This window comes from Camelus ferus, chromosome 1, assembly GCF_009834535.1.
Source record: "Camelus ferus isolate YT-003-E chromosome 1, BCGSAC_Cfer_1.0, whole genome shotgun sequence".
Lineage (NCBI taxonomy): Eukaryota > Metazoa > Chordata > Mammalia > Artiodactyla > Camelidae > Camelus > Camelus ferus.
This window is the reverse complement of record NC_045696.1, coordinates 105,636,779-105,662,129: the sequence shown is the minus strand read 5'-3', so window position 1 is coordinate 105,662,129 and position 25,351 is coordinate 105,636,779.

Below are 25,351 nucleotides of genomic sequence, written 5' to 3'. Positions count from 1 at the left end.
GAATCATGGCTCTTGTTCATTTTCTCTCTTTTCCTTTCTCATCAGGGACTATGGCTCTATATACGTGAAAGAGAGTAACATTGCAGAGAGATGAAATTACATAGGATCCTGACAGCATGAAAAAATGCTTTCAAAATGGGCTTTGTGTCATAGAAATAATATTCAGTCCTGGAAATCCCAAGTGTGTGCTAATAAGGAATGAGTTTATTTCAAAGTCTAAAGCTGCCTTAGATGGTGATCCGAATGACTTCTTATCAACTCGAATGCCTTTTCCTGTGCAGTGTGCAGTTACTCTCAGGGTGAACACTTCTGAACTCCCTGGGAGAGCTGAAGGCTTCTCTGGTTTCCGTGTAATTCAATTTAAGCAACGCTGTCATAGCATCTGCAGCCTGAAGCTGTTTCCCACCCAGATATCACAGTTCAGGGTAGACGTGGAGGAGGCAAGGAGAGGGAACATACAGCATGTGTCCCCAGTCTTTCTCCCTGGGAGGTGGGGGAGTGGGAGGAGGGAATTAAGGGGGTCTACTATGTGCCTGGCAAGGTGCTAGCTGCTTTCTATATATCATAGCATTTAATCCTCACAACAATCTAGTGAGGCAGGTATTATACCCGTTCTTATAGAAGCCTGTCTCTTTTGGCTACCCAGATTCTGCTCTCTTTGACCACCAGTAGCTCCATCTGAGAGTAGGAGAACATTAACAATGCTCTCACTTTGGCCCTACACTCCTCTAGTCCACAGTGCTGTCATAATTGTGGGCTTTCAGATGGGGGCAACTTTTGGCCAGGTCAGGGGTCCTCTCCTGGAACTGACTTCTGGGGCATCTCTCTATCCTCCTGGAAAGTTTCATTTTCTGCCTCTCATTTCTCATGCCTGCTATCTGGTGCTGGCCTGCCTTGTGGCCCACAGTGCCTGTATCTCTTTTTGACTTCCCTGGAGCTCTGAGGGGCCTGTGGTGGGGCCAGCCCCATGGAGATTTCTGGCAGGGCAGAGAGTCTCTCTGCCACCATCCCTCAACACCGTATCCTTGGTCTTGGTGTTTCTGCTCTGTGGGAGGTGCTGGGTCAGTGCTGGGATCCAGTGGTGAGGACAAGAAATACAGTTCCTGCCCTTATGAAGCTCACCTTCTTGCATGGGAGACCATTAACCAACAAGTAAACAAACATAAGTAGCATCATTATACATTTTGATAGGAGTTAGAATGAAACATTTGTGAGATGGGGGAGACTATGCTTTAGATTAAGTGCTTGGTGGCAGATCTTACAGCTGAGGTGAATAAGATGAACAGGATTTGGTTGGGGTTCTTTGGGTAGGAGTGGTACAAAGGTCCCGAGGACAGAAAGAGTTTAGTATGTTTGGGGAACTGAGAGAAGACTTTCATAGGGCATGGAAGAGAGAATGCAAGATGAGTGGGCAGAGGTGGGCAGGGACCAGATCGCGTGTAGCTTGTCAGCAAAGGAAGAGAGTTTGGGTTTTTTTATTTATATAAAGTTTTATCAGATAATTATAAGCCTAAAATCTATGTTACCTACTTATGGTAAGAAAGAACATAATTAGGATCCATGATGTCCCCCAAATTCTCTTCATTTTTTAAGTATTTATTTTTTATTTATTTTTAAAATTGACGTATAGTTGATTTACAATATATTAATTTCTGGTGTATAGCATAGTGATTCATATATACGTATAAGTATATATATTCCTTTTCATATTCTTTTTCATTATAGGCTATTACAAAATATTGAATATAGTTCCCTATGCTATGAGGTAGGTCCTTGTTGTTTAGGAGAGTTTGGGTTTTTCCCAAAGTATGTGGAAAGCCACTCAAGCAGAGGAGTTGGTGATCAAAGTTGTTCGTAACGACCTGTCTGGCCCTGTAAGGAGTCTGCATTGGAAGGAGTGGCACTGTGGTTCCTAGGAGAGAAAAAAGTAACTGGGACTAGGTGATGGGGAGAGGTAGAGGATCTCAGAGATGTTCAGGAGGTGGGATGCTGAGGACATGCTGTTGAGTTGGATGAAGTCTTGAGGGATAGGCAGGAATGAAGGAGGAAGAGCAGGTCGGACCAGGTGGGCAGATTCCTCTGCTTTCTGGCTTCCCCTCACTTCTTTATCCTCTCCCTCCCCTCAGCCCCCATGTCCCAGATGCATGAATTCCTCCCTTCTTCCCACTTCCCATGGGCAGCCACTCTCATAGTCCCAGCTTTGGGATTTCCAGGTCCTCCAGCTAGTGATCCTGGCTTGGCCAAAGCACAGCAACCTACTTTTCCATTTAGCTTGGCTGAGACAAGGTTTGTGTTTTTCTGTTAAAGGAAGTGTGTACCGTGAAACTAAGGAGAATGGAAGATAAATTACCTTACTAACATCAACATAAAAATTATAAAACTTTTGCAAAAGGAGAGTTTTCAGAATGCAGTTTCTTTCATGTAATTATAATCTGGCAAACATCTACTGAATATTTACAGCTGGGCTGGTTACTAGGACTCAGGGATGAATTCCAGGAGGTTCCTGCTTTTGGGAGCCCCCGGGATCAGTGGGAGGGACTGAAGAGAAAAGTCAGCTTCACATCAGTCTCTCTTTGGGGAGGAATGGGGGAAGCCCAGAAGAGCTGGATGCTGAGAGAGATCATCTTCTCCTTGTTCTACTTGACACAGAGGTGAGACCCGGCACATCTGGCCTGCAGTAGGTTTACTGGTCAGACTGATGTGAAAAGACTGAAGCCTCAGGTAATGAAAGCCTAACTTGAGCTTTGCCCAATAAGCTTATGCCAGCTCTCAATTTACCCTCCTGGTTTTTCTGGGGTTGCAGGATGCCCTCATGTGGCCAGCAAAGAGGGAACCATCTATTGTTGGATCCTGTGGAGGAATGGCCAAAGACTTGCTGGCTATGTGGCCTCCCTAAGCAGTCTGAGTCCTCAGGCTGGACTCTTCTTGTCAGAAACAGGGCAGGGGTACACTCAGAGCAGAGGTAGGGTCAGTAGTGCCCTGGCCTGGCACTCAGCCCAACGGACATGACCTGGGCCCACAGAGCCCAGGGGATTTTCCTGAGCTCCTGAATGAGGTGAGTCATAAGGTGGGTGGCAAGTGGAAGGCTCTCTATCCAATTACCTTGATATCTTTGTCAAAATCAACTGGTCATGTATAATAGCATCTGCCTCTGGACTTTCTGCTCTGTTCCTTTGATCTATATGTCTATATGCCGTTGCCATTCTGCCTTGATTACTGTGGTTTCCTAGTAAGTCTTGAAGTTAGGGAGTGTAAGTCTTCCAAATTTATTCTTCTTTTTCAGAGTTGTTTGACTATTCTAGGTCATTCTGCATTTCCGTATACATTTTAGAATCAGATTGGCAAATTATTTTTTTAAATCCTGCTTGGGTTTTGATTGGGATTGTATTGACTCTATAAACCAATTTGGGGACATTTGCCATCTTAACAATATTGAGACTTCCAATCCATGAACATGGGATATCTCTTCATTTATTTATGTCTTATCATCTATTTTTGTTGTTAATGTTGTATATAGATTTTTGGTTTGCTAACTAAACACTTCCTATTTTTTATATGGGGAAAGGGAAGATTAAGAAACTATGCTCTTAGCACTGCTGCCATCTTCCCCAAATCTCTTTTACTAACTTCTTAGGAACAATGCTTAGTTCATTAATTTTCATTCTTTTTTCATTACAAACATAGGCATTTGTGCCTATAAGTTTTCCTCTAAGCACTGCTTTAAGCTGTATTTGACAAAGTTTGATGCATAGTATTTTTGCTATCACTTAGTTCAAAATATTGTATATTTTCTCTTGGGACTTCTTTAATCTGCTGGTTATTTCAAAATACATCCCTTAATTTCCAAGCATATAAGTAGTTTTTAGAATTTGTTGTTGTTCTTATTGATTTTAACTCAATTGCATATAGTTAGAGAATATATCATTATGATTTCAGTTTTATGATTTCAACTTTTCAATTTGTTGAGTTATTTCATGGTCCAGTATGTTAATGTTGTCATTGTTTTGTGTGTACTTGAAAATAATTTTTATTCTGCAGATGTTGAGTGCAGTGTTCTAAGTGTCCATTTGTTAAATGTTGTTAACATACTCTCTATCCTTACTAATTTTTTATCTACTTCTTTTAACAGCTACTGATGATTAAATCTCTCACTTTAAGAATTTGTCTTTTTCTTGTAGATTTGGCCATATTTGCTTTGCATGTTTTGAGGGCATATTATTCACTGTGTACACATTTAGAATTGTTTTATCTTCTTGATAAACAGAGCCTTTTGTCACCATGAATTGGCTTTCCTATTTTCTAGTAATGCTGTTTGCCTTAACGTTTTCACTAATAATAGTATAGACAAGCTGCTTCTTTAGGTTATCAATTGCATGGTATATCTTTTCTATCCTTTTATTTAAAACCTTTCTATCTTAGTCCATTTGGACTCTGTAACAAAATATCATAGACTAGTTGGCTTATAAACAATAGAAATTTATTTCTCACAGTTTAGGAAGCTGGCAAGTCAAGGATCATGGCACTGGCAGATTAGGTGTTTGCTGAGGGCCTGCTTCCTCACAGATGGTTACCTTCTCACCATAACCTCACATGGTAGAAGGGGCAAGGGATCTCTGTGAGGCCCCTTTCATAAGTGCATTAATCCCAGTCCCCAAACCCTGATCCCCAATTACCCCCAAAAGGCCCCACCTCCTAATACCACTGCCTTTCAACATATGTATTTTGGGGGTACACAAATATTCATACCATAGCCCCTTTCTATATACTTGTGTTTTTTATCTTTCTCTTTTTGAACCAATATGTTTAAGTTTAAACATGCTTCTGATAATTTTTTAGTTAGTAGAGTCTTTTAACTGGTGCCTTTAGTCCGTTTACATTCAATGTATTTAAATCTACCTTTTGACTATATGCTTTCTATTTGTCCCACATGACACTCCTCTTTCTTTTTTCTTGTCTTCCTCTTTTGGGTTTGTTTAGTTATTCCTTTTTTTTGTTGTTGTTCTTAGTAGCTTCAGACTTGGAGATGAACTTCCCTGTGGAAAGCAGGCTGGGTCATGTGTCTGGCACAAGCTCCTGCAGCCTCCTGGGCTTCCGTCTTTCACAGCAGGTACTCTCCCATGCTGCTGTCATCAGGCTAACCTTCATGTGTTACCTCATGCTGCAGACTCGCTGAGGGCACAGACTAAGTCATAGTCATTTTGGCATGAGGCCTGGAAGTGGGCAGGTAAATGTTCCTTGGATAGACTGAATGAAATTTGAACCTTGATACTTCTAAAGCACTTGCAGCTACTCCTGGGCAGTTCTGTGGGGAGAGGATCCCTCCTCAGACCCAGAGGAAGAGGATCTAAAGCTGGTGGTCCTCTGGGATGAGGGTTTATTGTAATTCCCTCCCCAGGGATTTGGATTCAGAGGGATGGCATGGGGTTGTGGAAAAGGGCAGAACAGCAGGGCTTGGACCTGGGCTTTGGGTGTCTGGTGCACATCCCTCTAGAGTCTCAGTTTCTTCACTTAAGATTCTTCATCCTGAGGACACGGAGATGTTTTAAGTCCTCTGAGGCTCTCTCCCAAGGTGGAATGGGGTGGACCATCCCATGCCCTCTGATCTCTGAGATCAGTGCGTAAAGCTGGGGAAAGGCATGGTGGGGCCCTCTTCCAGGGTGAATGGAGGGCATTTTTCTGAGTCCTTTCAGCCAAGTCATGCACTCTCCTCATACCCTGCACGGTCCTCTGTGAGAGCCCTACTCGAAAGATGCAAGACTAGCCAGACTTAGGGCAGATCAGTAGGTGCTCTGGGATCACCCACGTGGGGCCTGGCCTCTGCTGGGATAACAGGCTGCAGGAGCTCTGGGTGAAATCTGGAAACTAAAGGGGGTCCTTGAAATGTGAATCAGACCATGGTGCAAAAGTATGTATCATCAACACGCATCTATTGAGTGCCTCCTGTGTACAGCCAGGAAAAATGCAGCTATAGAAACAGGCACATATGAAAAGCTTTGAATTGTACCAGATAGATGGCCGGGGTAGAAGGATTCAAAGTCGGATGGAGGTGTAGGTGGAAGTGGAGGGGCCGAGTTTATTGGCATTCCTCAGAAGCTGATTTGTGTGGGGGCATTTGGTAGGGGTGGAAAGCCAGAAGTGCAAGGTCAGGAGGGTGCTTGCTGTGACCCAAGGATCAGGTGAGGAAAGCTGGCAACAGTAGAGAAGGGAAGGTGAGGGGGAGGCAGGGAATCTGAGAATAAGACACTGGTCACGGTCATTTGAGCAGAGAGGAGCAAGGGTGAGGACAGCCTGAAAGAAAATTCCCACATGTTGTGTCTGGGTGTGGAAAGAGGGCCAGGGCTGCTTGGACCAGGCGGCTGGCCCTCTCTAAGAGCAGGAGCTGGAGGTGCAGAGAGTGCTTGCTGTCAGCCAGAGGGTGTCTGGGTCAAGTCAGTGCTGTCCCAGGACCCGAGTGAATGAACACAGAGCCCCCCAGGATGGGGAGGCAGTGTGGCTGAGTGGGACCACGCAGGCTTTGGTCCAGCCCCACCACTCTTAGCTGTGTGACCTCAGGAACAATTGCTAACCTTTCTGAGACTGACGAGGGCACAGCAGCTCCTTCCCCCTGACCTTGAGACGTAATTACAGCTGCTGCTGTCAAGACTACCAAAAGAGGGCAGACAGAAAGGAGCCCTGGATGCATGGATAAAGGAATTAGGGTAACTATACAATGGAATATTATTCAGCCTTAGAAAAGAAGGAGATCCTGCCATTTGCAACAACATGGATGAACCTGGAGGGCATTATGCTAAGTGAAATAAACCAGTCACAGTAAGACAAATACTATGCTATCTCACTTACATGTCAAAAAATTTTTTTAATGAAAGTCCTGGGGATTGGACCCAGGACTCTGTGCATGCAAAGCATGAGCCCTACCACTGAGCTATACCCTCCCCCCATACATCGAATTTTTAAAAGTTAAATTCATAGGAGCAGAGAGTAAAACAGTGCTTACCAGGGGTGGGGACTTGGAGGAAATGGGGAGGTGCTGGGCAAAGGGTACAAAATTGCAGTTCTGTAGGATGAATAAGTCTATAGATCTAATGTACAGCTTGATGACTATAGTTAATAATATTGTACTGAATACTGGAAATTTGCTAAGAGTAGATTTCAGGCGCTGTCATCACACACACACACACACACACACACACACACACACACACACACAAAGAGGTAACTATGTGAGGAGATGATTGTCAATTAGCTTGTCTATGAGTATGTATATTAAATCATCATGTTGTCTATCTTATGTATATACAGTTTTTAATTTAAAAAAGAAAAGAAAAGCATGGTGGCCAGACTGAGCCCAGACTGAGCAGTCCCATTTCTCAGGCTGCAGAACTGAGGCCCTGGAAAGGCCTCCCTTCCCCAGCCACGCAGCTGGGCTTGGCTCTGTCTCTGCTGTGGGTCCTCACGGGGTGCTGTTGGCAGTGCCTTGCAGTCTTGTGGTGGCTGCTTCCACCCGCTATCAGATGTTGACATACAAATGCCCTGCTAAGGAAAATATTTTCATTCTTTTATTATGGCATACTTGGGCTTAATCATATTTTTCTTTGTCTTTAAAAACAAGCTCCTGTGTGGTTTTCTATCCTCTTGCTGCTCTTCTAAGGACATTTTAGAACTGCGCCTCCCTGATGCTTAATGCCTTTTCATTGTGTGGCTGCTCGAGGGGGCTTAGGGTGGGCAGGTGCTGAGCGCCCCCCAGTGCCTCACACCACACTCAACACTCTACATCCAGGGATCTCTTACCAACCTCGCTTCTACTCAGAGAGAAAGGTGTCACCTCATTTAGCAGAAGAAACTGATGTTCAGAGAGGTTAAGTGTCCTATCTGAGGCCACACAGCCTGAAGTGAAAAAGGCAGAGCTTAAAATGGATTAGAACCAATTTGATCTCCAAGTCAAGGATTATTCTGTGAATAAATCTGCTCTGCTAGTACCCTGGCCTGATCTCTGGCACTGGCCGGCTGTGAGGACCTAAAGCAAGTCCCTGTGTTCTTGTCACATCCTCTGGGTGTGACAGCCCAAGGTGAAAACTGGGGAATGAGAATGACAGTGATTGTTGACTGACTGTATGAGCTGTTTGTCAGTTCTTTGGGCAGCTGTTTATTGAGGGCCTACTATGTGCCTGCCGAAGCTGTAATCTCCATGGCCAGATTGTGAACCCTCCACCCTCCACCCACAGTGTCCGCACTGGCTCGGCACACAGAGGGGCTCAACAAAGATGTGCTGGATATTGGCTGGGGCAAACTGTGAAGGAAGGAAGAACCCACAGAGGTGTTTGCTGGAGGCCCAGGGATTGTGTTGGGGGTTGGTGGGAGGAAGAGGAAGAACCCTTCCCGAATGAAGCCCTGCTGTGTACTGGTTGCATATGGGCCCGTTTAATTCTCCCCATGGTCCTCTGAGGCCCTGTTACTGCTCCCATTTTATAGCAGAGGAAACAGGGCTGAGGTGACTGAAGGGCAGAGAGCCAGCAGATATGGTGTATGAGTTTAAATAAATGCAGGTCTGCGATTGCCACCACCCCTCCTGTGGCCCCCATTTGTTCCCTGTCAGTACCTGAGAAATGAGGAATGGCCCCTTCCAAGGTACTCAGGGAACTTGGCTTTAGGGTCCATGACCATATCCATGGTGGAGGGTGGGGGGTCAAATCACAGGCTGACGAGGGTGAGGGAGGAGCACACCCCAGGGGTGCTCAAGTCCTCCAGGTCCCTTGAATACCTGCTTCGGCCCAGTTCTGCTCAGTTAATTCTGTCCAGTCCCCAGAGGGCTTGAGATATCATTGGCTAGAAAGCAACACAATTTTCTGAGCCGTGTGGAGGAATCCAGGCCCGGAAACCCAGCTCCAGAGCAGCCCTCCCTCACTCGCTGGCCCGGAGCAATGCTCTTCCCTCGCTGGCCTTGATTTTCCCAGCGGTAAAATGTGAGGTCACACGACCCAGTCCCTGAATTGATATCACTGAGCTCCAGCTTCTTCCCTGAGCATCCCACCTGCTGCCCCTGCATCCTGACAGCCCCCATGGGAGCCCACAACTCACCTTTGTCCCCACTCTCTGTCCAACACTCCTGTCTGGAGACGAGGGTGGAGCAGGAGAGAGTTACCCTGTGCTGCTGTTGCCCTGCCCGCTAGAGCTCCTTCCGTGTGGCTAGTGGGGTTGGGGTGGGGTGTTCTGTGAGGGAGTGGAAAGGAAAGGGCTGTTATTTGTGGCACGATGTTCCTCTAGGCCACCTTCCCTCTATGACCAGTGGAGTCCCCGACCCTGTCCTCTACTTTGGGATCTCCCTCCACCCTAGGTTCTTTGGTTTTGACGTGGCTGATGGCCAGCTCTGGCCGACATCCCAGGTTGGGAAGAACAGTTGGTGGAAAGTGTGTGAACTCTCTACTATCTTCAGCCCTGCCTCTATTCTCAAGGTCCTTGGGCTGTGAAGCAAGGCCTGGGGCCTTGACAGGCAAGATTAGTGTGGGAGGTGGCGGCTCCCTCCTGCTCTCTGTGGTGAAAGGCAAGCGTACTTTCCCTTGACCAGAGCTGCGCTGCAGCCTGTAATTACAGACATGACAGTCACCTCATGGACAGGGTCTGGACAGGGCCTGCCACAGAAACAGCCCTGGGCTGACAAAGGGCTGGGAGTCAACAGGACTGCGTTTGAATCCAGGTTCTGCCTCTCAATTAGCTGTGTGTCCTTTGGCAGATTACTTGGCCCCTCTGGCCCCAGCTGCCTCCTTTATAAAATGGTATAACACTGGTTGCCTGTTAGTGTTACTATGAGGGCTAATTGGGCTGATGTGTATAAAATATAATAAATAATGCAGGGCCGGTCCTGGGCAGTGTTATGTGAAGGTGGAGTGGGCCTTCTGTGAGTGATCTCCTCTAGTGCACCCACACGCAGCCTCTTGGCACTGCCCCATTCATTCCCCGGGCACCAAGGTTTTCATCTTCACCTAGAGCCTCATTTGGGCCTGTCTTCTTCTGTCTCTGCAGACCCACAATCCTCTTTTCTTCCTGCTGCCAGGGTTCTCCTTCAGGCCCTTCTATGAAGTATCACCTCAGAAACCAACTGGCCAATCAAATTCCCACCAGTATGTGAATAACAGACAATATCCTAGAGTCCGACTCTCCTGTGAGTCTTTGTATTTTAAAATATTTTTTTTAAACCCCACTTTTCCCAACTTTGAATCTGACACATAGTAGATGCTCAGTCAAAGTTGGTTGATTGAATACATGAAAGCACCTGAAAGATGTTCTAATGGTGGCATTTCAGTCATGTGTTCCTGTGTTTAGCCTCTCTATGGACATTTAGTTTGTATGCTAGATCTGGGGATGTATTGGTGGATAAAACAGCCACAGTCCTATCCCATGGAACTTTTGGTGTAGTGGGGACAATCAGATAATAAGCAAACAAACACATTTCTATTTACAAGCTGTGATAAATTCCTTGACTGAAATAATATTGCAGATTCTATGGTATGGTATAATGGGGGTCCTAATTAAACGGAGAGGATCCTAATCCCACTTAGGGGTGGGATTTGGGAAGACCTTTCAGAGAAGCTAAACTTTAAGATGAGAAGCCATCAGGGCCAGATAGGAAAGATGTCCCAGCTTGCGGGCCTTCCTGGGCGGCTCTGTGACTGTCCCTCACAGGCCAAGGCCTGCAGCCTGTGTCCAGGTCCTGCCTGCATGTGGCCCTGTCTGCACAGAGCCTTCCCAGTTTACACCTTGGTCCAAGTCTGCAGGACCCCAGGGGTTAATGCTCAAACTCCTGGTGCCACTGATTTCTGCCACCCAGAGATGGTGCAGCAGGGCTCCGCATGTCTCCAGGCTGCACATTCTGCCCTGCTCTGCCCATGACCTAGCCCAACAGATGTCCTTGATGCTTCGGAGGAAGAACGAGTCGTCCTCCACCCACCCAGGAGTTTTTTAAGCACTTGTCTGTCTGACATTGGCTGCCTGGTTTTGATTGCTTTCCCAGATAGCCAGATTCCATGCAGAGATCAAACCTCTTTATTCACACCAAATCGAGATATTTCAGACAACAGACCATTCCTTGAAAATACATACTTTCCTCACAACAATCTTAGTGTGTAGCGGGGATTGTGGGCAGAGTCATCTCTCCCAGCCCTTAGTGTCTGGCTGGCTGCCACCTTTGCATACACGCTTCCTTTTTCTGCTCACCGGTCATAGCCTGTGGCCGCATGACCTCCTCCAGGAGATCTTCCGGTATCTTCCCTATTCTGGTTGTGCTGCCTGTTGTCTGATCTTTGTGAAAGCACCCCCACAGTGTTTACCAGCTGCCCTCCTCAAGCTTGTTAGTCCTAATGCCTGAGCTGAGAAGAGCTTTATCCAATAAGAGTGGATAAGAGCAGTAGTTGGAACCAGGTCTGAGTTCCAGTCCTGTCTGGACCACTCACTAGCCTCGAAGGTGGTAAAGCAGGATGGCCCTATAATTTATCATCTCAACTGGAAGGCTTTTGAGAGTGAATGGAGCAGGGACAACAGGTGTAAACCAGACTGTCACAGGAAGTAAGAGATCTGCTCGCCGTTTATTATACACACGAAGGGGCAGCAGCTCGCCACGACAGGCTGTGTTGGGGCAGAAGCTGGTCTGCTCTAGTCTAGCTCATGGGCACTTCTCAATCCCCAGTTCAAGCTGAGTGAGACTGGTACCAGCCATCTTCTCCTTCACTCCATGGGATCGGGGGCAGAGAGGGAGCAGGTGGAGTCACTGGCCTGCTCAGGCTCCATCCACTTGGGAAGCCAGCATGTGGGACAGCATCAGATGAACCCCTCAAGTGCCTCTCTCTGTTGGAAGGGGAGGAGGTAGGACTGAGTGAGCAGAAGAACAGGGACTGAGTTAACAGGCTGCCCACTGAGGCTGCTTAAGGGAGACTAACCCTGCAGAGAGAGCCTGGAGGCCTGGCAGAGCCAAGAGGCTGGATGACTGCTGGCCCCACAGCGGGCCACTTCAGACCAGAAGAGCTGTGACCTTTTCCATTTCCAGAGGTCAGCTGAAAGCCCGGCTGGGGGGTCCAGAACTGCCCTGCTCCTGCCCTCTAATGCAATGAGGCTCCTGAGTTTCCTGTCCTATGGAGTGATATTTTCAAGGCCAAGGGCGGGCAGGGGAATGGGCCCCAGTCTGTATTTCAACCTGCCCAGTGTCTGGGGGCTGTGCCCAAGGACTAGAGCTCACTCTGACCCCCACATCCCAAGGCAGGGCAGACAGAGCCTGATCTTGGGGAGTTATCAATGGTAGAAGCTGCCACCCGAGATTGTGGGGGCCAGATGTGGGGGATGGGGCAACAGGACCAAGGGACCTCTCTTGAGTATTTGGTCACTGTGAAAACGTTCAGCCTGGGGAGACTTGGTCCTCCTCCAGGCAGCCCTGCCTGCTTTCTCTCCATTTCAGATCTGAATAGCCACCTCAGAGGACTCTCAGAGATGAGGACATTCCAGGGAGTAAACTTGGGAGGATGAAACAAAAGGCAAGCCCTTTGTCCTGCATTGGCCATTTCCCAACACACCGTGTTTATTCCCACCTCCATGTCTTAGTGCTGGCTGTACCACCTGCCTTAAATGCCTGCCCTTGTTCTGCCCGTCCTTCAAGGCCCAACTCCAGCTTGTCTCTCTGGAGAGCCTTTACGTCTTTTCAACACCTTTTTACTCAGAGTTGCTCCTGTAATGTGTGTCTAAGGGACACACCATCCAGGCACATGGCCTGTGCAGTCCCTTACCATCCACAGCCTCTTCCACCAGGCAGAGCCTGCAGCACCGAGGTCACTTACCCCCAGCCCACAGTGGTGAGGGGGACCAGACCCGGTGCGGGGTGCAGGTGTGAAGGAGGCCCTGGCATCAGAGGGGCTGTAGGCAGAGCTGTGGGCTGGAGTTGTCCTCACATGGGGCGAGGTGCCCTTCGCAACCTCAGGCCCCAATGCCTGGTGGTGCCAGGTTGTTTTTAATCAACTTGGCATTTGTCACTCAACCAGCTGGCTCATGAACAAACACAATCCCATCCCTATCTGGTGCACTGAGGAATGAACCTACCCTTCCCCAGTTCTCCAAAGGGGTGATTTGTCCTCCTGGCCCTGTGCTTGCCTTGTCCCCAAGGTGGTGATGGTGACATCAAGCCAGCCAGCTGCTCTGGCCTCGAGATGGCGATCAGATCACAGGGATGTAGAGCAGCCTTGGCAAGTGATGCTCTGGCTTTGGATTGTAGGGTTTCCTGGCACCATTCAAGGAAATTAGATTACCCACAGAGGACAAATATATGCATATTCTCATGATTGTCCTATTTTTTTTCTGGCATTTATCAGCTGCCTCTTATTCATTGCCTTGATTTCTTCCCAAAAGACAACTAGATTTATTCCAAAATTCTAAGTAGGGCCCAAAGTGTCATAGGATTGGGCTTTGCCATGTGCCAAGCCATGCCTGAGTCCTTGGTCATTCACCAGGCCATCCTTGTGATGTCCATCAGAGGGGCAGCCAGAGTGCAGAGGAGCTCCTGGTAGGAGCGCAGAGTGTGAAATGTGTTCCCTGGTGGAGTCCCGTTGAGGAGCTGTTCTTAGCAAGGCTGCCAGAAGCATTTTGTAGCTTAAGTACTTTGGGGCCACCTGGCACTCAGACCGTCTGTGCCTTGGTCTCTAACACCTCCTCCACTCACGAGAATGTTTCCCTTTACAACTTGCCTCAAGTGTCTAAATATGCCAGGCGAGCTAGGAATCCTGGCCTGATCCACCTGGAGCACAGCCTCGACTCCAGGCCTCACGATGTAGCTGTAGATGGTGGTGATGGACAGACCCATTTGAAAGGCCAGCCTGGGTGGGGATTTTTTCCTGCGCATCTCTGCTGCTAGTTCTGGGAATGCCCCCAGAGTGTTCTTCCTTTCAACACTCACACAACTCAGACTAGTTAGAGGACCATTGTCGACTGCTTTTGGAAAAAGGGGAGAAAAGCACATTCCAGAGGACACATGCCACTTTGGATATCAAAGTCTCTCTGGTGGAAGGTTACCTTGGTTAGATTTCAGTCGCAGACTTGAAGACATTTCACTCGGCAATGTTGTTCAAAAGCTTCAAAAAAATCCTCCTGTGGTATGTTTTTAATTTAAGATTGAAAAAATATTTCTATTGTGCCATATATAGAGTAACCTAAAACCCAATAAAAGCTCTGAATTAGGGGTGGACAGAATGGTTTGAATTAAGCTCAGGTAGAGGCGAGGACACCGTATCTGTCGGCTGGGGCTGCTGACTCTTGGGCCAAGAGGCAGGTTCAAGCCAGGGGACTGGACCTGCCAAGTCTGGAGAGGAACCATCTCTCCTGCCAGATTCCAGTGCTCTTGGCTGGTGGCCCACAGGCCTCTGATTCTGTTGTCATCTGCCCCCAGCCCAGGAAAGGCCTAACTGTTGTTTTTCATTTCTTCTTGGTTGCTTTGCAGGTTTCTCACTGGGGCTTCGTTTATTTGATTTATTGGTTATTCGCTATAATTTTTTTCTTCTTTTCCGGAGGTACTATCCAGGCTTTGCCTAACACCTCCCTTTGAGAAGCAGCTTGTATCTTGGTCCTTTACCCATTCAGTGATTGCACGTTTTTCTGAGCTGAGGCTAGAGACTTCCTTGCCTCAGTTTCCTGTGTTTCAGTCAGAGTCTAGAAAGCAGCACATGTGCTGCAAATGCATAGTGAACTAATAAAGTTGAGTGAACGCAGTGAGTGAGAAGCATGATTTTTTTGTTATTATAAACAATGCTGTATGAAACATCTTTACATCTATACATTATATATAGTATATATATTTATACTCCATGTATAATATATAATCTATATTATATACTATATACAATATATAGGTGTAGAGATGTTTCAGATGACATATACATGTATGTATCATATTCCTCATGCCCCCTCTCCCTTCTCACATCACACGCTCCATTGCTCTGTCTGTGACTTAATCCTAACCACCTCCCCCCTCAACCCCTGGGGGGCCAGCTCATAGCTGATCGTATAAGGAAGGTCACTTGACTCCAGAGGACTCAAATCATAGACTGGATTAAACTAATCATATCCCCTCTTGAGATCTGAACTAAGAAACAGAGAAAGGAGTGTGAGGTGCTTAAACGGGTAGGACACTAGAATCCAGCTGAGGCTGGATTCTGGTTGGCCATGACGGGGCCCTGTTCAAGCAGGTGAGTAAGCAGAAAAAGCTGAGAGACAGACACAGACAGCCTCTGATGGCCCAGCGATGTGGCAGATATGACATTAGTTCCTGTGAGGGCTGCCCATACTTTCTACCTTCAGATGCCATGAACTATTCCTGTATCCTTCCAGAAAACAGAACAACAATCTTTTTGTACTGTTTCCTGTGATACAGGCTTCCTCCTCCAATGGTACAGCCTCCCAGTGGGCCCGGTGATGCTGGGAGCCTGACCTTCTAATGGGCCCAGAGGTGGTTCAGTGTGAGCCAGGGGGAGAGGGAGGTTGGAGGTGATTCTCTGTCCACCCTGGCCCCGCTCTGCCCCACCCAACCTAAGAGATCAATGAGGGCACTATTGTTCATTTCTCTCTGCTTGTCTCTGGGGCCGAGGAAGATCTCCAATACACGTGCCCAGCCCCACTCCAGAATGTGTCAGTGATGGCTCTCTTCTGCCTTGGGCACCTCTCAGCCACGGCCATGGCCTCCAGCCCAGACCATCCCCATGACCACACCCACAGAACTGGTGTACTCTTTGAAGTGGTGCAGGATCACACAGACCTGGGTCCCAGGCCATGTTCCTCGACCTTGGTGGCCTCAGGTGCAGTGAGTCCCCTAATCCTGAGGGCCCTCCCTATGAGGTATGCATCTCAGAACCTGACTTACAAACCCCTGGGGCCATTCAAAGAGACAGAATGTAGGTAAAGTAGCACCTTCCAGGCTCCACCATCCACTCTGCTTCCTCCTCTCCGCTCTGAGGATGCTTGTGTGACACTGCCCACTCTCTTCCATTCTGTGGCTCCTTGTGTCCACGCCCCCTTCCCTATCCTGGCCAAGTACTATTCTGGTGATCTCTCACCTGGTCCCTTGGTTTGGTCTTGGCCTTCCCATGGCTGAAGTCTGGGTCCAGGGAAGGTGGGAATGTGGGAGACAAGTGGACGGGACTAGAGGCAGGAGGCTGTGTGGGTCAGGGAGGAGGCCCCCAGGGAACCATCCCTGCTTGTCTAGGCTGTGTATCACCGGGATGACGAGGGGGCACTCAGAAGGGACCTTCACATTTTAGCACAGTGCAAGGAACAGGAGAGTGGAGGCTGGGGGGAGAGGCTCGGCTGGCAGAAGGCTGGGCAAGTCTGGAGGCTGGGATGGGGACCAGCAGGAAGAGAAGCAGAGATCAGGGGCCATTCAAAAGCAGGGTCTTTGAGCAAGGTTCTGGGTCTCTGGCACCATCAGATCCAGCCTCCAAACCCTCCCCAGCCCATGCACTACGGGCACAGGGACCCAGTGAAGGGAAAGACTGTGACCTGGGTCACATAGCTCTTCCAGACACCATCTGGGGCCTCCTCCTTCCCACAGGCAGGAAGAATCGCCAGGCCTTCATTCCTTTCGCAACAAGCTGAGTGGCTGGGTGCTCTCTCGGGCCTGGGTGCCATCATCCCCTGGCTGGGGCCTCAGGGGCACTCTTCCATCTCCTCCTGCTCAGCCCCAGCAGCGTCCTGGGTTCCAGAGCCTTCTTGTCCCTGGATCTCCTTACAAAAGTCTTCCATCTCCCAGCCCCTGGGAAAGCCCCCTCTACCCTTGCTGAGAGGGGATTAGTAATGTTCCTGCTCATCCCAGAATCCCCTGATGTGATCAATGACAATATTTCTCTTGGGTTACACTGGTTGGAACATCCAACCAGAGATCATTAAGCTACAACCACTCTGCCTACAGATTCTAAAAAGAAGGAGTAGTCTTCCTGGCCAGAAACCCATGTCAGATTTAATTATGTAAAGTGTGGCATCCTACCCCCATGGAAGAGGGGTGGGGCAGAGTCCTCAGGGTGGGGAGAGGGACTGCCCAGGTGTTCCCAGCCCTTGTAGGAGTGAGTCCTCCTCTGATCTAGTAGACAGTCTTCCCAACCACGCCAGGCCATGACCTTCTTGGGTCCTGCTGGGCACCATAGCCACAGCGGCCCAGTCAGGAAGGCATTATTTTTTCCATTACACGGAGGAGTCAACTGAGGTTCAGAGGCAGGAAACTGCAAAACTGGGGAATGCCTAAGCCAGCATCTGGCTAGAGCCTTGTCCACGTCTGTTGGAAAAGTGTGTCTGAGTCAGAGGCAGTGCTGGGGTGGAAGGGCCTGTAGCAGAGCCCCAGGGGGCAGGACTTGACAGGGCTTCAGGCATTTGGGTGTGCAGGTCCTAGGCAGTGGGGGAAGGGGGCAGTCGGCACCACATGCAGGTGGTGAGTGGGGTGGTGGGAAATCTCAAGGTGGACAGAGTGTCACATCACTGCTTCTTTTGTATCCTTCCTCATGAGACACAGCCGCAACCTTGAGGGCTCTGACCTCTAGACCATCTCTCTGGGACTCCGCAGGGAAACCTCTGAGGGCAGGATGGCCCCGGATCCCACTAGATGGCACTGTTGCAGGTCATTTCCACCCAGGAGCCCTTCTCAGGGTGCCTGTGTGAGAGTGCGCACGTGCGAATACCTGAGCTGGTTGGGAAGTGTGTGTGTGTTGAGGGGCAGGGGGCATCTCTATCTTGGGTCTTCCAATACCCCAAGCCTCTGCTCTGTGCCCCCGCTTCCCTGGAATTATTCCTTAGGATAGAAGTTACTGCTTCTGAGACATTTTTCAGGACTCCTGTGGGCCCTGGGAGGCGGGCACCTGAACCCAGGGTGTTACAGGGTAGCCAGGACAGGTCCAGCTCTTCTCATGGACCACCCCTCTGTAGGAGATTGGTAAGTACTCCTGAAATCCAAGCCCAGAGACAGTGCAGAGTCCCAGCAGGCCCCACATTCTGGCAGGGGAGTAGGGGCAGTGGTGGGGGTTTGGACTGGGGGCAAGCCTTCAGAGGCTTGAATGTTTCTGATACAAATACATTTTATTCTGTGTGTTAACTCAGAACGGTTGGTGGTGGCAACTATGGAATGGCTGGTGGAGTGCTATGTTGAGAAGGCTTCTGAGGCTGGGTCTAGTTCAGGAGGAGAGAATGCTGTTGTCAATCAATGCTGTCTGCCAGAGGCTTGAGTGCAAGAGTAGCACTCATGACGTTTTTTCTTGATGTAAGTGGTCACTTATTTATAAGGATGCACCTGTATGTCAGTGAATCCTAGGTATTTAGGACTACAGAAATTATCCAACTCATTTATTTCATAGGTGGAGAAGCTGAGGCATATGTAGACAGAGTAAGTTGCCCTTGGACACATGGCTAGTGGCTGAGAGAAGACTAGAAGGCGGGTCTCTGACTCAGTGCCAAGGTCTTACTGGACACACCCTGCCTTTCCAGTTGATCCAGTTCTGTGTTTAAACAGGGTCCGCAGCACAACAGTAACCTCTTTTGTCTGGTGTTTTAGGGTCTTTAGACATTGCTGCCAAGAGAAAGCTCCAAGTTAAAACTCCTCTTCATGTCTTTGCTGTATTCCAGGTAGATTCTGGCTAGGGCAGATTGTAAGGCTGACTCTTGGGAAAAAATCTTAAGAGGGAAGGAAGAAAAGAAACTAGGGTTCTGTGTGTTTGAATGAGAACACTGGGCATCAAATCAGACACGGCTTTGGCCAAGGGTGTCAACTCTTGTAAAACCCAAATAAACAGGTTGGAAGAAAGCAAGAGGGTCTCAGGTGAGACGTGAGGAAGATTTTCCTGATGGAGGAAGGGGCTGCCGGTCACAGCCTCAGGGCTGGGTCTGCAGGCCACCTCACATGCCCATCTGCTCCAGCCGAACCAGCAGGAACCTGCAAAGCCCCTCAGAGTAGAGCAATCACTCAGGAGTCGGAGCCACGAGCTGTGGATTCAAGGCCCAGATCCATCACCAGATTAATTGTACTGCATGCTGTCCCTTGCTTCACTTTTCCCACCTGGCATGTGGGGTTAGCTACCCAGTACCCCACGGTGCAGTGAGAATCAAATGGCAACAATGTGGGTTTACAGAGTTAACTTGAAAGCAAGGGTGGAGTCCTCCTGAGCCTTCCATGTAGAGAACCACAAGCGCTGCTTCATAGTCTGTGTGTGATCAGTGTGAGCGTTGGGAACGTGTGCACACTCTATGTGAGGGTAACATTAAATGACAGTTGACTCCTGAACAACATGGGTTTGAACTCCATGGGTCCACTTAGATGCAGATATTTCTCACTACTAAATACTACAGTACTGTGCTCATCCTAGGTTGGTTGAATCTGAGGGTGCAGAACCGCAGATACAGAGGAACCACAGATAAAAATTATACCCACCTTTTTCACTGCCTAGAGGGTAAGTGCCCCTGACCCCCGTGTTGTTCAAGGGTCAGCTATGTTGGGAACGCCCTACTTGGAGTAACCAGGCTCTGCGCTGGGTATTCTATCTTGTTGAACTCTCCAGTATTCCTGTGACAAAGGTATAATTATTCGTATTTTCCAGAAGAAGAAGCTGAGGCTGGAGAGGTCAGATCACATGTCCGAGAATATATACAGTAAGTGGCAGTGAGCTTAATCAACCATCTGCCTGCCCTTAAGGAGGTTGCCATCTGTAAATTAGTTGGAGGGAGGGCTGGCTTGGGGCACCCATTTCCAACTGTATATGTTGTCTGGACTTACCACAGGTGTCTTGAGTGCTTAAAGTTCACCCAGGTGCAGTGGTGGTATCATGTGTGTCATGTGCACAGGTACACATGCATTATAGAAAATGATGCCCATGGTAGAATCTAGAAGGTGATGGCCCTTCTGTGAAAGGAGTGCCATCCCTGTATGGTACTCAAGCTGGAGACCAGGCCTGTCACCCTGTTTTATTTTTTTTTTAACATTTTTTATTGATTTATAATCATTTTACAATGTTGTGTCAAATTCCAGTGTTTAGCACAATTTTTCAGTTATTCATGGACATATACACACTCATTGTCACATTTTTTTCTCTGTGAGTTATCATAACATTTTGTGTATATTTCCCTGTGCTATACAGTGTAGTCTATTCTACAATTTTGAAATCCCAGTCTATCCCTTCCCACCCTCCGCCCCCCTGGTAACCACAAGTCTGTATTCTCTGTCTGTGAGTCTATTTCTGTCCTTTATTTACACTTTGTTTTTGTTTGTTTGTTTTTGTTTTTGTTTTTTAGATTCCACATATGAGCGATCTCATATGGTATTTTTCTTTCTCTTTCTGGCTTACTTCACTTAGAATGACATTCTCCAGGAGCACCCATGTTGCTGCAAATGGCATTATGTTGTCGGTTTTTATGGCTGAATAGTATTCCATTGTATAAATATACCACCTCTTCTTTATCCAGTCACCTGTTGATGGACATTTAGGCTGTTTCCATGTTTTGGCTATTGTAAATAGTGCTGCTATGAACATTGGGGTGCAGGTGTTATCCTGAAGTAGATTTCCTTCTGGATACAAGCCCAGGAGTGGGATTCCTGGGTCATATGGTAAGTCTATTCCTAGTCTTTTGAGGAATCTCCACACTGTTTTCCATAGTGGCTGCACCAAACTGCATTCCCACCAGCAGTGTAGGAGGGTTCCCCTTTCTCCACAGCCTCTCCAGCATTTGTCATTTGTGGATTTTTGAATGACGGCCATTCTGACTGGTGTGAGGTGATACCTCATTGTAGTTTTGATTTGCATTTCTCTGATAATTAGTGATATTGAGCATTTTTTCATGTGCTTTTTGATCATTTGTATGTCTTCCTTGGAGAATTGCTTGTTTAGGTCTTCTGCCCATTTTTGGATTGGGTTGTTTATTTTTTTCTTATTGAGTCGTATGAGCTGCTTATATATTCTGGAGATCAAGCCTTTGTCGGTTTCACTTGCAAAAATTTTCTCCCATTCCGTAGGTTTTCTTCTTGTTTTATTTCTGGTTTCCTTTGCTGTGCAGAAGCTTGTAAGTTTCATTAGGTCCCATTTGTTTATTCTTGCTTTTATTTCTTCTAGGAGAAAAATTTTTAAATGTATGTCAGATAATGTTTTGCCTATGTTTTCCTCTAGGAGGTTTATTGTATCTTGTCTTATGTTTAAGTCTTTAATCCATTTTGAGTTGATTTTTGTATATGGTGTAAGGGAGTGTTCTAGCTTCATTGTTTTACATGCTGCTGTCCAGTTTTCCCAACACCATTTGCTGAAGAGACTGTCTTTATTCCAATGTATATTCTTGCCTCTTTTGTCGAAGATGAGTTGACCAAAAGTTTGTGGGTTCATTTCTGGGCTCTCTATTCTGTTCCATTGGTCTATATGTCTGTTTTGGTACCAATACCATGCTGTCTTGATGACTGTAGCTCTATAGTATTGTCTGAAGTCTGGGAGAGTTATTCCTCCAGCCTCTTTCTTTCTCTTCAGTAATGCTTTGGCAATTCTAGGTCTTTGATGGTTCCATATGAATTTTATTATGATTTTTTCTAGTTCTGTGAAATATGTCCTGGGTAATTGGATAGGGATTGCATTAAATCTGTAGATTGCCTTGGGCAGTGTGACCATTTTAACAATATTGATTCTTCCGATCCAAGAGCATGGAATATCTTTCCATTTTTTAAAGTCTTCTTTAATTTCCTTCATCAATGGTTTATAGTTTTCTGTGTATAATTCTTTCACCTCCTTGGTTAGATTTATTCCCAGATATTTTATTACCTTGGGTGCTATTTTAAAGGGGATTGTTTCTTTACTTTCTTCTTCTGTTGATTTATCGTTAGTGTAAAGAAATGCAACTGATTTTTGAACGTTAATTTTGTAACCTGCTACCTTGCTGAATTCTTCAATCAGCTCTAGTAGCTTTTGTGTGGACCTTTTAGGGTTTTCTATATATAGTAACATGTCATCAGCATATAATGACACTTTTACCTCTTCTTTTCCAATTTGGATCCCTTTTATTTCTTTCTCTTGCCTGACTGCTGTGGCTAGGACTTCCAGGACTATGTTGAATAGGAGTGGTGATAGTGGGCATCCTTGTCTTGTCCCAGATTTTAGTGGGAAGCTTTTGAGTTTTTCACCGTTGAGTACTATGCTGGCTGTAGGTTTGTCATATATAGCTTTTATTATGTTGAGATATGTTCCCTCTATACCCACTTTGGCGAGAGTTTTTATCATAAATGGGTGTTGAATTTTATCAAATGCTTTTTCTGCATCGATTGAGATGATCATGTGGTTTTTGTCCTTTCTCTTGTTGATGTGATGTATTACACTGATTGATTTGCGTATGTTGAACCAGCCTTGTGTCCCTGGGATGAACCCCACTTGGTCATGATGTATAATCTTTTTTATGTGTTGTTGGATTCTATTTGCTAAAATTTTGGTGAGGATTTTGGCGTCTATGTTCATCAGTGATATTGGCCTATAATTCTCTTTTTTTGTAGTGTCTTTGCCTGGTTTTGGTATCAGGGTGATGGTGGCTTCATAGAATGAGTTTGGGAGTATTCCCTCCTTTTCAATTGTCTGGAAGAGTTTGAGAAGGACTGGTATGAGTTCTTCTTTGTATGTTTGGTAGAATTCCCCGGTGAAGCCGTCCGGTCCTGGACTTTTATTTGTAGGGAGGTTTTTAATTGCTATTTCTATTTCCTTTCTAGTGATCAGATTGTTCAAGTGTTCAGATTCTTCTTGATTCAGTTTTGGTGGACAGTATGTTTCCAGAAACTTGTCCATCTCCTCTAGGTTATCCAGTTTGGTTCCATATAGTTTTTCATAATATTGTCGTATGATATTCTGTATTTCTATTTTGTTTGTTGTAATTTCTCCATTTTCCTTTCTTATTTTGCTAATTTGTGCTCTCTCTTTTTTCTTCTTTGTGAGTTTGGCCAGAGGTTTGTCGATTTTATTTACTTTTTCAAAAAACCAGCTTTTGGTTTGGTTGATTTTTTCTATGGTCTTGTTAATCTCTATTGTATTTAATTCCCCTCTGATCTTTATTATTTCCTTCCTTCTGCTGCTTTTTGGGGCTTTTTGTTCTTCTTTTTGTAATTCATTCAGGTGGTGGGTTAAATTGTTTATTTGAGATTGTTATTCTTTTTTGAGGAAGGCCTGTATCGCTATAAACTTCCCTCTTAGCACTGCCTTTGCTGTGTCCCATAGGTTTTGAGTGGTTGTGCTTTCATGATCATTTGTCTCAAGGTATTTTTTAATTTCAGCTTTGATTTCCTCATTGATCCATTGTTTTTTCAATAACATATTGTTTAATCTCCATGCTTTCCTTTTTTTCTCCTTTGTTTCTCTGTTGTTGATTTCCAGTTTCATGGCATTGTGGTCAGTAAAGATGCTTGAGATAATTTCTATCTTCTTAAAATTGTTGAGGTTTCTTTTGTGCCCAAGTACATGATCGATCCTGGAAAATGTTCCATGTGCACTTGAAAAGAATGTATATCCTATTTTTTGGGGGTGTAATGCTCTGAAAATATCCACCAAATCTAGTTTTTCTATTGTAGTATTTAATTTCTCTGTTGCCTTATTTATTTTCTGTCTGGAAGATCTGTCTAGTGATGTTAATGCAGTGTTAAAATCTCCAACTATGATTGTATTCCCATCAATATCCCCCTTTATCTCTGTTAGTAATTCTTGTATGTACTTAGGTGCTCCTATATTGGGTGCATATATATTAACGAGTGTAATATCCTCATCTTGTATCACTCCTTTAATCATTATAAAATGTCCTTCTTTATCTTTCTTTATGGCCTTTGTTTTAAAGTCTATTTTGTCTGAAATCAGTACTGCAACACCTGCTTTTTTGGCTTTTCCATTTTCATGGAATATCCTTTTCCATCCTTTCACTCTCAATCTATATGTGTCCTTCTCCCTAAAGTGGGTCTCTTGTATGCAGCATATTGAAGGTTCTTGCTTTATTATCCAGTCTGCCACTCTGTGTCTTTTGACTGGAGCATTTAGTCCATTAACATTTACAGTAATTAATGATAGATGTGTGTTTATTGCCATTTTGAACTTATCTTTGCAGTTGAATTGGTATATCCTCTTTGTTCCTTTCTTCTTCCTTTTGTGGTTTGGTAATTTTCCTTTGTATTATCATGGATTTTATTTAATTTTTGTGACTCCTTTGTAAATTTTTGGCTTGTGGTTACCCTTTTTTGTAAATCTATCAACCCATTACTATAACTGTTTTTATTAAACTGATAGTAACATGATCTCAAACCCATCCTACTGTTAAAAAAATTTAAAAAGAAAGAAAAAAATATTCTATATTTCCCTGCCTCCCTCTCCCACTCTCAGTGATTTGTATGTCTTCTTTTATAATTTCATGTTTACTTTATTTGTAATTCATGAGTTATCACCTTTCCAGTTGTGCGTTTCTCATTTCTGTAACATCCTGCTGCTTTTCTATTTAGAATAGCCCTTTCAATATTTCTTTTAGCATGGGTTTAGTGTTGCTAAACTCCTGCAGCTTTTTTTTTGTCTGTGAAACTCTTTATTTCTCCTTCTATCCTCAAGGATAGCCTTACTGGATAAAGGATCCTAGGCTGCATCTTTTTTTCATTCAGGGCTTTGAATATATCTTGCCACTCCCTTCTGGCCTGTAGTGTTTGTGTAGAGAAATCAGCTGAGAGCCTTATGGGGGTTCCCTTGTAACTTACTCTTTGCTTTTCTCTTGCTGCCTTTAGAATCACTTCTTTATCCTTGACTCTGGCCATCTTGATTATGATATGTCTTGGTGTGGGTCTATTTGGGTTCTTCCTGTTTGGGACCCTCTGAGCTTCCTGTACTTGGATATCTGATTCCTTCTTTAAGTTTGGGAAGTTTTCAGTCATGATTTCTTCAAAAACCTTTTCAATCCCCTTTGATCTTTCTTCTCCTTCTGGGACCCCTATTATGTGAAGATTGGGACGCTTTATATTATCCCATAGGTCCCTTATGCTATTTTCATTATTTTTTATTTGCTTCTCTTGTAGTTCTTCTGAATGGGTGCTTTCTATTGCCCTGTCTTCTAGATCACTAATTCGTTCCTCTGCATTATCTAGTCGGCTTTGCACAGCTATTAGATCATTCCTCATCTCTGTCAATGAGTTTATCCATTCTACTTGGCTCTTCTTTATAGCTTCAATTTCATTTTTGACATATTTTATATCTCTAAACACTATCTCTTTTAATTCCTTCAGCAATTCGATCACTCCTTTTTTGAAATCTTGATCTAGTAGGCTATCAATGTCTATTTCGTTGATCTTTCTTTCAGGGGATTTCTCTTGTTCTTTTAATTGGGA